The 12,531-nt window shown below is 43.5% G+C and overlaps 1 protein-coding gene across 3 annotated transcripts in view; it reads right to left on the bottom strand.

Moving 5' to 3' along the window:
• Positions 1 to 12,531, bottom strand: part of LOC128663659 (DBIRD complex subunit ZNF326) — a 112,560-nt gene that overhangs the window by 46,889 nt on the left and 53,140 nt on the right. The window lies entirely within an intron of this gene.

Below are 12,531 nucleotides of genomic sequence, written 5' to 3'. Positions count from 1 at the left end.
GTGTGCCGAGTGCTATATTGATCCAAAAACAGAATTTATGTTTACCTGATAAATTACTTTCTCCAACGGTGTGTCCGGTCCACGGCGTCATCCTTACTTGTGGGATATTCTCTTCCCCAACAGGAAATGGCAAAGAGCCCAGCAAAGCTGGTCACATGATCCCTCCTAGGCTCCGCCTACCCCAGTCATTCGACCGACGTTAAGGAGGAATATTTGCATAGGAGAAACCATATGGTACCGTGGTGACTGTAGTTAAAGAAAATAAATTATCAGACCTGATTAAAAAAACCAGGGCGGGCCGTGGACCGGACACACCGTTGGAGAAAGTAATTTATCAGGTAAACATAAATTCTGTTTTCTCCAACATAGGTGTGTCCGGTCCACGGCGTCATCCTTACTTGTGGGAACCAATACCAAAGCTTTAGGACACGGATGAAGGGAGGGAGCAAATCAGGTCACCTAAATGGAAGGCACCACGGTTTGCAAAACCTTTCTCCCAAAAATAGCCTCAGAAGAAGCAAAAGTATCAAACTTGTAAAATTTGGTAAAAGTGTGCAGTGAAGACCAAGTCGCTGCCCTACATATCTGATCAACAGAAGCCTCGTTCTTGAAGGCCCATGTGGAAGCCACAGCCCTAGTGGAATGAGCTGTGATTCTTTCGGGAGGCTGCCGTCGGCAGTCTCGTAAGCCAATCTGATGATGCTTTTAATCCAAAAAGAGAGAGAGGTAGAAGTTGCTTTTTGACCTCTCCTTTTACCGGAATAAACAACAAACAAGGAAGATGTTTGTCTAAAATCCTTTGTAGCTTCTAAATAGAATTTTAGAGCGCGAACAACATCCAAATTGTGCAACAAACGTTCCTTCTTTGAAACTGGTTTCGGACACAGAGAAGGTACGATAATCTCCTGGTTAATGTTTTTGTTAGAAACAACTTTTGGAAGAAAACCAGGTTTAGTACGTAAAACCACCTTATCTGCATGGAACACCAGATAAGGAGGAGAACACTGCAGAGCAGATAATTCTGAAACTCTTCTAGCAGAAGAAATTGCAACTAAAAAACAAAACTTTCCAAGATAATAACTTAATATCAACGGAATGTAAGGGTTCAAACGGAACCCCCTGAAGAACTGAAAGAACTAAATTGAGACTCCAAGGAGGAGTCAAAGGTTTGTAAACAGGCTTAATTCTAACCAGAGCCTGAACAAAGGCTTGAACATCTGGCACAGCTGCCAGCTTTTTGTGAAGTAACACAGACAAGGCAGAAATCTGTCCCTTCAGGGAACTTGCAGATAATCCTTTTTCCAATCCTTCTTGAAGGAAGGATAGAATCTTAGGAATCTTAACCTTGTCCCAAGGGAATCCTTTAGATTCACACCAACAGATATATTTTTTCCAAATTTTGTGGTAAATCTTTCTAGTTACAGGCTTTCTGGCCTGAACAAGAGTATCGATAACAGAATCTGAGAACCCTCGCTTCGATAAGATCAAGCGTTCAATCTCCAAGCAGTCAGCTGGAGTGAAACCAGGTTCCGATGTTCGAACGGACCCTGAACAAGAAGGTCTCGTCTCAAAGGTAGCTTCCAAGGTGGAGCCGATGACATATTCACCAGATCTGCATACCAAGTCCTGCGTGGCCACGCAGGAGCTATCAAGATCACCGACGCCCTCTCCTGGTTGATCCTGGCTACCAGCCTGGGGATGAGAGGAAACGGCGGGAACACATAAGCTAGTTTGAAGGTCCAAGGTGCTACTAGTGCATCCACTAGAGCCGCCTTGGGATCCCTGGATCTGGACCCGTAGCAAGGAACTTTGAAGTTCTGACGAGAGGCCATCAGATCCATGTCTGGAATGCCCCACAGCTGAGTGACTTGGGCAAAGATTTCCGGATGGAGTTCCCACTCCCCCGGATGCAATGTCTGACGACTCAGAAAATCCGCTTCCCAATTTTCCACTCCTGGGATGTGGATAGCGGACAGGTGGCAGGAGTGAGACTCCGCCCATAGAATGATTTTGGTCACTTCTTCCATCGCTAGGGAACTCCTTGTTCCCCCCTGATGGTTGATGTACGCAACAGTTGTCATGTTGTCTGATTGAAACCGTATGAACTTGGCCCTCGCTAGCTGAGGCCAAGCCTTGAGAGCATTGAATATCGCTCTCAGTTCCAGAATATTTATCGGTAGAAGAGATTCTTCCCGAGACCAAAGACCCTGAGCTTTCAGGATCCCCAGACCGCGCCCCAGCCCATCAGACTGGCGTCGGTCGTGACAATGACCCACTCTGGTCTGCGGAATGTCATCCCTTGTGACAGGTTGTCCAGGGACAGCCACCAACGGAGTGAGTCTCTGGTCCTCTGATTTACTTGTATCTTCGGAGACAAGTCTGTATAATCTCCATTCCACTGACTGAGCATGCACAGTTGTAATGGTCTTAGATGAATGCGCGCAAAAGGAACTATGTCCATTGCCGCTACCATCAACCCGATCACTTCCATGCACTGAGCTATGGAAGGAAGAGGAACGGAATGAAGTATCCGACAAGAGTCTAGAAGCTTTGTTTTTCTGGCCTCTGTCAGAAATATCCTCATTTCTAAGGAGTCTATTATTGTTCCCAAGAAGGGAACCCTTGTTGACGGAGATAGAGAACTCTTTTCCACGTTCACTTTCCATCCGTGAGATCTGAGAAAGGCCAGGACTATGTCCGTGTGAGCCTTTGCTTGAGGAAGGGACGACGCTTGAATCAGAATGTCGTCCAAATAAGGTACTACAGCAATGCCCCTTGGTCTTAGCACAGCTAGAAGGGACCCTAGTACCTTTGTGAAAATCCTTGGAGCAGTGGCTAATCCGAAAGGAAGCGCCACGAACTGGTAATGCTTGTCCAGGAATGCGAACCTTAGGAACCGATGATGTTCCTTGTGGATAGGAATATGTAGATACGCATCCTTTAAATCCACCGTGGTCATGAATTGACCTTCCTGGATGGAAGGAAGAATAGTTCGAATGGTTTCCATCTTGAACGATGGAACCTTGAGAAACTTGTTTAAGATCTTGAGATCTAAGATTGGTCTGAACGTTCCCTCTTTTTTGGGAACTATGAACAGATTGGAGTAGAACCCCATCCCTTGTTCTCTTAATGGAACAGGATGAATCACTCCCATTTTTAACAGGTCTTCTACACAATGTAAGAATGCCTGTCTTTTTATGTGGTCTGAAGACAACTGAGACCTGTGGAACCTCCCCCTTGGGGGAAGCCCCTTGAATTCCAGAAGATAACCTTGGGAGACTATTTCTAGCGCCCAAGGATCCAGAACATCTCTTGCCCAAGCCTGAGCGAAGAGAGAGAGTCTGCCCCCCACCAGATCCGGTCCCGGATCGGGGGCCAACATTTCATGCTGTCTTGGTAGCAGTGGCAGGTTTCTTGGCCTGCTTTCCCTTGTTCCAGCCTTGCATTGGTCTCCAAGCTGGCTTGGCTTGAGAAGTATTACCCTCTTGCTTAGAGGACGTAGCACTTTGGGCTGGTCCGTTTCTACGAAGGGACGAAAATTAGGTTTATTTTTTGCCTTGAAAGGCCGATCCTGAGGAAGGGCGTGGCCCTTACCCCCAGTGATATCAGAGATAATCTCTTTCAAGTCAGGGCCAAACAGCGTTTTCCCCTTGAAAGGAATGTTAAGTAGCTTGTTCTTGGAAGACGCATCAGCCGACCAAGATTTCAACCAAAGCGCTCTGCGCGCCACAATAGCAAACCCAGAATTCTTAGCCGCTAACCTAGCCAATTGCAAAGTGGCGTCTAGGGTAAAAGAATTAGCCAATTTGAGAGCATTGACTCTGTCCATAATCTCCTCATAAGGAGGAGAATCACTATCGACCGCCTTTATCAGCTCATCGAACCAGAAACATGCGGCTGTAGCGACAGGGACAACGCATGAAATTGGTTGTAGAAGGTAACCCTGCTGAACAAACATCTTTTTAAGCAAACCTTCTAATTTTTTATCCATAGGATCTTTGAAAGCACAACTATCCTCTATGGGTATAGTGGTGCGTTTGTTTAAAGTGGAAACCGCTCCCTCGACCTTGGGGACTGTCTGCCATAAGTCCTTTCTGGGGTCGACCATAGGAAACAATTTTTTAAATATGGGGGGAGGGACGAAAGGAATACCGGGCCTTTCCCATTCTTTATTAACAATGTCCGCCACCCGCTTGGGTATAGGAAAAGCTTCTGGGAGCCCCGGCACCTCTAGGAACTTGTCCATTTTACATAGTTTCTCTGGGATGACCAACTTGTCACAATCATCCAGAGTGGATAATACCTCCTTAAGCAGAATGCGGAGATGTTCCAACTTAAATTTAAATGTAATCACATCAGGTTCAGCATGTCGAGAAATGTTCCCTGAATCAGTAATTTCTCCCTCAGACAAAACCTCCCTGGCCCCATCAGACTGGGTTAGGGGCCCTTCAGAAACATTATTATCAGCGTCGTCATGCTCTTCAGTATCTAAAACAGAGCAGTCGCGCTTACGCTGATAAGTGTTCATTTTGGCTAAAATGTTTTTGACAGAATTATCCATTACAGCCGTTAATTGTTGCATAGTAAGGAGTATTGGCGCGCTAGATGTACTAGGGGCCTCCTGAGTGGGCAAGACTCGTGTAGACGAAGGAGGGAATGATGCAGTACCATGCTTACTCCCCTCACTTGAGGAATCATCTTGGGCATCATTGTCATTGTCACATAAATCACATTTATTTAAATGAATAGGAATTCTGGCTTCCCCACATTCAGAACACAGTCTATCTGGTAGTTCAGACATGTTAAACAGGCATAAACTTGACAACAAAGTACAAAAAACGTTTTAAAATAAAACCGTTACTGTCACTTTAAATTTTAAACTGAACACACTTTATTACTGCAATTGCGAAAAAACATGAAGGAATTGTTCAAAATTCACCAAATTTTAAAGCCTTAAAAGTATTGCACACCAAATTTGGAAGCTTTAACCCTTAAAATAACGGAACCGGAGCCGTTTTGAACTTTAACCCCTTTACAGTCCCTGGTATCTGCTTTGCTGAGACCCAACCAAGCCCAAAGGGGAATACGATACCAAATGACGCCTTCAGAAAGTCTTTTCTAAGTATCAGAGCTCCTCTCACATGCGACTGCATGCCATGCCTCTCAAAAACAAGTGCGCAACACCGGCGCGAAAATGAGGCTCTGCCTATGCTTTGGGAAAGCCCCTAAAGAATAAGGTGTCTAAAACAGTGCCTGCCGATATATTATATCAAAATACCCAAATAAAATGATTCCTCAAGGCTAAATATGTGTTAATAATGAATCGATTTAGCCCAGAAAAAGTCTACAGTCTTAATAAGCCCTTGTGAAGCCCTTATTTACGATCGTAATAAACATGGCTTACCGGATCCCATAGGGAAAATGACAGCTTCCAGCATTACATCGTCTTGTTAGAATGTGTCATACCTCAAGCAGCAAGAGACTGCTCACTGTTCCCCCAACTGAAGTTAATTGCTCTCAACAGTCCTGTGTGGAACAGCCATGGATTTTAGTGACGGTTGCTAAAATCATTTTCCTCATACAAACAGAAATCTTCATCTCTTTTCTGTTTCTGAGTAAATAGTACATACCAGCACTATTTCAAAATAACAAACTCTTGATTGAATAATAAAAACTACAGTTAAACACTAAAAAACTCTAAGCCATCTCCGTGGAGATGTTGCCTGTACAACGGCAAAGAGAATGACTGGGGTAGGCGGAGCCTAGGAGGGATCATGTGACCAGCTTTGCTGGGCTCTTTGCCATTTCCTGTTGGGGAAGAGAATATCCCACAAGTAAGGATGACGCCGTGGACCGGACCCCACCTATGTTGGAGAAAGAAGTATTTTTCCAGCCACCAGTTTAAACTTTAAAAAAGACCTTTATTCATTTCTTACAGGGTCCATTATATCAACAACGTTTCAAACCTATGCCAGGTTCTTAATCATTGAGACATGATTAAGAACCTGGCATAGGTTTGAAACGTTGTTGATATGATGGACCCTGTAAGAAATGAATAAAGATCTTTTTAAAGTTTAAACTGGTGGCTGGAAAAATACTTCTTTTGGATACATATTGGGGTCTGGCTAACCCTTTTCCTGTGCCCCAGAAGGTAAATAGGTGCTGTCTTTCACTATCACATTTATAATACTTGAGTGCTATATTGACCCATATTATGATTTTATTTTCACATGTGCCTTTGGTGCTACTAGGCTTCAACATTTCCTTTTTAAAAACCCAAACCTGTGTTAAATTGGCTATTTACCAGGCCATTCTTTCAGTTTGATCAAATCTAATCACATACCACATGGAACTAAAAAAAAAAAAACGCTGGGGCTACAAATTGCAAGAAATTCTAAGATAAATTGCAAAATAGACATACAGGGAGTGCAGAATTATTAGGCAAGTTGTATTTTTGAGGATTAATTTTATTATTGAACAACAACCATGTTCTCAATGAACCCAAAAAACTCATTAATATCAAAGCTGAATATTTTTGGAAGTAGTTTTTAGTTTGTTTTTAGTTTTAGCTATTTTAGGGGGATATCTGTGTGTGCAGGTGACTATTACTGTGCATAATTATTAGGCAACTTAACAAAAAACAAATATATACCCATTTCAATCATTTATTTTTACCAGTGAAACCAATATAACATCTCAACATTCACAAATATACATTTCTGACATTCAAAATCAAAACAAAAACAAATCAGTGACCAATATAGCCACCTTTCTTTGCAAGGACACTCAAAAGCCTGCCATCCATGGATTCTGTCAGTGTTTTGATCTGTTCACCATCAACATTGCGTGCAGCAGCAATTACAGCCTCCCAGACACTGTTCAGAGAGGTGTACTGTTTTCCCTCCTTGTAAATCTCACATTTGATGATGGACCACAGGTTCTCAATGGGGTTCAGATCAGGTGAACAAGGAGGCCATGTCATTAGATTTTCTTCTTTTATACCCTTTCTTGCCAGCCACGCTGTGGAGTACTTGGACGCGTGTGATGGAGCATTGTCCTGCATGAAAATCATGTTTTTCTTGAAGGATGCAGACTTCTTCCTGTACCACTGCTTGAAGAAGGTGTCTTCCAGAAACTGGCAGTAGGACTGGGAGTTGAGCTTGACTCCATCCTCAACCCGAAAAGGCCCCACAAGCTCATCTTTGATGATACCAGCCCAAACCAGTACTCCACCTCCACCTTGCTGGCGTCTGAGTCGGACTGGAGCTCTCTGCCCTTTACCAATCCAGCCACGGGCCCATCCATCTGGCCCATCAAGACTCACTCTCATTTCATCAGTCCATAAAACCTTAGAAAAATCAGTCTTGAGATATTTCTTGGCCCAGTCTTGAAGTTTCAGCTTGTGTGTCTTGTTCAGTGGGGTCGTCTTTCAGCCTTTCTTACCTTGGCCATGTCTCTGAGTATTGCACACCTTGTGCTTTTGGGCACTCCAGTGATGTTGCAGCTCTGAAATATGGCCAAACTGGTGGCAAGTGGCAGCTGCACGCTTGACTTTTCTCAGTTCATGGGCAGTTATTTTGCGCCTTGGTTTTTCCACACGCTTCTTGCGACCCTGTTGACTATTTTGAATGAAACGCTTGATTGTTCGATGATCACGCTTCAGAAGCTTTGCAATTTTAAGAGTGCTGCATCCCTCTGCAAGATATCTCACTATTTTTGACTTTTCTGAGCCTGTCAAGTCCTTCTTTTGACCCATTTTGCCAAAGGAAAGGAAGTTGCCTAATAATTATGCACACCTGATATAGGGTGTTGATGTCATTAGACCACACCCCTTCTCATTACAGAGATGCACATCACCTAATATGCTTAATTGGTAGTAGGCTTTCGAGCCTATACAGGGAGTGCAGAATTATTAGGCAAATGAGTATTTTGACCACATCATCCTCTTTATGCATGTTGTCTTACTCCAAGCTGTATAGGCTTGAAAGCCTACTACCAATTAAGCATATTAGGTGATGTGCATCTCTGTAATGAGAAGGGGTGTGGTCTAATGACATCAACACCCTATATCAGGTGTGCATAATTATTAGGCAACTTCCTTTCCTTTGGCAAAATGGGTCAAAAGAAGAACTTGACAGGCTCAGAAAAGTCAAAAATAGTGAGATATCTTGCAGAGGGATGCAGCACTCTTAAAATTGCAAAGCTTCTGAAGCGTGATCATCGAACAATCAAGCGTTTCATTCAAAATAGTCAACAGGGTCGCAAGAAGCGTGTGGAAAAACCAAGGCGCAAAATAACTGCCCATGAACTGAGAAAAGTCAAGCGTGCAGCTGCCAAGATGCCACCAGTTTGGCCATATTTCAGAGCTGCAACATCACTGGAGTGCCCAAAAGCACAAGGTGTGCAATACTTAGAGACATGGCCAAGGTAAGAAAGGCTGAAAGACGACCACCACTGAACAAGACACACAAGCTGAAACTTCAAGACTGGGCCAAGAAATATCTCAAGACTGATTTTTCTAAGGTTTTATGGACTGATGAAATGAGAGTGAGTCTTGATGGGCCAGATGGATGGGCCCGTGGCTGGATTGGTAAAGGGCAGAGAGCTCCAGTCCGACTCAGACGCCAGCAAGGTGGAGGTGGAGTACTGGTTTGGGCTGGTATCATCAAAGATGAGCTTGTGGGCCTTTTCGGGTTGAGGATGGAGTCAAGCTCAACTCCCAGTCCTACTGCCAGTTTCTGGAAGACACCTTCTTCAAGCAGTGGTACAGGAAGAAGTCTGCATCCTTCAAGAAAAACATGATTTTCATGCAGGACAATGCTCCATCACACGCGTCCAAGTACTCCACAGCGTGGCTGGCAAGAAAGGGTATAAAAGAAAGAAAATCTAATGACATGGCCTCCTTGTTCACCTGATCTGAACCCCATTGAGAACCTGTGGTCCATCATCAAATGTGAGATTTACAAGGAGGGAAAACAGTACACCTCTCTGAACAGTGTCTGGGAGGCTGTGGTTGCTTGCTGCACGCAATGTTGATGGTGAACAGATCAAAACACGGACAGAATCCATGGATGGCAGGCTTTTGAGTGTCCTTGCAAAGAAAGGTGGCTATATTGGTCACTGATTTGTTTTTGTTTTGTTTTTGAATGTCAGAAATGTATATTTGTGAATGTTGAGATGTTATATTGGTTTCACTGGTAAAAATAAATAATTGAAATGGGTATATATTTGTTTTTTATTAAGTTGCCTAATAATTATGCACAGTAATAGTCACCTGCACACACAGATATCCCCCTAAAATAGCTATAACTAAAAACAAACTAAAAACTACTTCCAAAACTATTCAGCTTTGATATTAATGAGTTTTTTGGGTTCATTGAGAACATGGTTGTTGTTCAATAATAAAATTAATCCTCAAAAATACAACTTGCCTAATAATTCTGCACTCCCTGTATGTGGCAGGGTTAGGCTTGTGAAATCTGCATTGTGCTCTTTCATTCATTTTTCAGGACTTAAAAAGGAAAACGGAACCCCAAAATGTTCTTTCATGATTATAGATCACACAATTTTAAACAATTTACTTCTATTACCAATTTTGCATCATTCTCTTGGTATTTTTTTTAAAAGAGCAGCAATGCACTACTGGGAGCTAGCTGAACACATTGGTAAGCCAATGATAAGAGGTATATTTGTGCAGCCGCTGCTTCCTGGCTCCCGAGTCCTTTTCATCAAGAGAACGAAGCAAATTAGACAATAGAAGTAAATTAGAAACTTGTTTAAAAGTGTATCCCCTATCTGAACCATGAAAGACATTTTTGGGGTTTCATGTCCCTTTAATAACCCACACTATTAAAACAAACTATAGGGAAAGGGGGGAAATAAAGGCATAAGTACATTGCAAAGTTTTTTGTTTGTTTTACTATGCTCTCAAAAAGCATTTCCTGACCATTTAATTTATTCCCACAACATTATTAGAAAGTCTATTGGTTGGACTATTTGTCATTATGCATATTATGTCAATTGTAAACTCATGGTTATTGATAGAGACACAAAACATTACGCACAAAGTACCTTGTGGCATATACAAGCACTGGAATACACAATAACAGAATTTATGCTTACCTGATAAATTACTTTCTCCAACGGTGTGTCCAGTCCACGGCGTCATCCTTACTTGTGGGAATATCTCCTCCCCAACAGGAAATGGCAAAGAGTCCCAGCAAAGCTGGCCATATAGTCCCTCCTAGGCTCCGCCCACCCCAGTCATTCGACCGACGGACAGGAGGAAATATATATAGGAGAAACCATATGGTACCGTGGTGACTGTAGTTAGAGAAAATAATTCATCAGACCTGATTAAAAAACCAGGGCGGGCCGTGGACCGAACACACCGTTGGAGAAAGTAATTTATCAGGTAAGCATAAATTCTGTTTTCTCCAACATTGGTGTGTTCGGTCCACGGCCCGCCCGTGGGAACCAATACCAAAGCTTTAGGACACGGATGAAGGGAGGGAGCAAATCAGGTTACCTAAACGGAAGGCACCACAGCTTGCAAAACCTTTCTCCCAAAAATAGCCTCCGAAGAAGCAAAAGTATCAAATTTGTAAAATTTGGCAAAAGTGTGCAGTGAAGACCAAGTCGCTGCCTTACATATCTGGTCAACAGAAGCCTCGTTCTTGAAGGCCCATGAGAAGCCACAGCCCTAGTGGAGTGAGCTGTGATTCTTTCAGGAGGCTGCCGTCCGGCAGTCTCATAAGCCAATCGGATGATGCTTTTAAGCCAAAAGGAAAGAGAGGTAGAAGTCGCTTTTTGACCTCTCCTTTTACCAGAATAAACAACAAACAAGGAAGATGTTTGTCTGAAATCTTTTGTAGCCTCTAAATAGAATTTTAGAGCACGGACTACGTCCAAATTGTGTAACAAACGTTCCTTCTTTGAAACTGGATTCGGACATAAAGAAGGTACAACTATCTCCTGGTTAATATTCTTGTTAGAAACAACCTTTGGAAGAAAACCAGGCTTAGTACGCAAAACCACCTTATCTGCATGGAACACCAGATAGGGCGGAGAACACTGCAGAGCAGATAACTCTGAAACTCTTCTAGCAGAAGAAATTGCAACCAAAAACAAAACTTTCCAAGATAGTAACTTAATATCTATGGAATGTAAAGGTTCAAACGGAACCCCTTGAAGAACTGAAAGAACTAGATTTAGACTCCAGGGAGGAGTCAAAGGTCTGTAAACAGGCTTGATCCTAACCAGAGCCTGAACAAATGCTTGAACATCTGGCACAGCTGCCAGTCTTTTGTGTAGTAAGACAGATAAAGCAGAGATCTGTCCCTTTAGAGAACTTGCAGATAATCCTTTCTCCAAACCTTCTTGTAGAAAGGAGAGAATCTTAGGAATTTTTATCTTATTCCATGGGAATCCTTTGGATTCACACCAACAGATATATCTTTTCCATATTTTATGGTAAATCTTTCTAGTTACCGGTTTTCTGGCCTGAACCAGAGTATCTATCACAGAATCTGAAAACCCACGCTTCGATAGAATCAAGCGTTCAATCTCCAAGCCGTCAGCTGGAGGGAGACCAGATTTGGATGTTCAAATGGACCCTGAACAAGAAGGTCCTGTCTCAAAGGTAGCTTCCATGGTGGAACCGATGACATATTCACCAGGTCTGCATACCAAGTCCTGCGTGGCCATGCAGGAGCTATCAGATCACCGAGGCCCTCTCCTGATTGATCCTGGCTACCAGCCTGGGAATGAGAGGAAACGGTGGAAATACATAAGCTAGGTTGAAGGTCCAAGGTGCTACTAGTGCATCTACTAGAGTCGCCTTGGGATCCCTGGATCTGGACCCGTAGCAAGGAACCTTGAAGTTCTGACGAGACGCCATCAGATCCATGTCTGGAATGCCCCATAATTGAGTTATTTGGGCAAAGATCTCCGGATGGAGTTCCCACTCCCCCGGATGGAATGTCTGACGACTCAGAAAATCCGCCTCCCAGTTTTCCACACCTGGGATGTGGATCGCAGACAAGTGGCAGGAGTGATCCTCCGCCCATTTAATTATTTTGGTCACTTCTTACATCGCCAGGGAACTCCTTGTTCCTCCCTGATGATTGATATACGCAACGGTCGTCATGTTGTCTGATTGGAACCTTATGAATCTGGCCTTTGCTAGTTGAGGCCAAGCCCTGAGAGCATTGAATATCGCTCTCAGTTCCAGAATGTTTATCGGGAGAAGAGAGACTCTTCCCGAGACCATAGACCCTGAGCTTTCAGGGATTCCCAGACCGCGCCCCAGCCCACTAGACTGGCGTCGGTCGTGACAATGACCCACTCTGGTCTGTGGAGGCTCATTCCCTGGGACAGATGGTCCAGGGTCAGCCACCAACTGAGTGAATCTCTGGTCTTCTGATTTACTTGAATCATTGGAGACAAGTCTATATAGTCCCCATTCCACTGTTTGAGCATGCACAGTTGTAATGGTCTTAGATGAATTCGTGCAAAAGGAACTATGTCCAT

Source organism: Bombina bombina, chromosome 6 (genome assembly GCF_027579735.1).
Source record: "Bombina bombina isolate aBomBom1 chromosome 6, aBomBom1.pri, whole genome shotgun sequence".
Lineage (NCBI taxonomy): Eukaryota > Metazoa > Chordata > Amphibia > Anura > Bombinatoridae > Bombina > Bombina bombina.
This window is presented reverse-complemented; position numbering and strand designations above follow the sequence as displayed.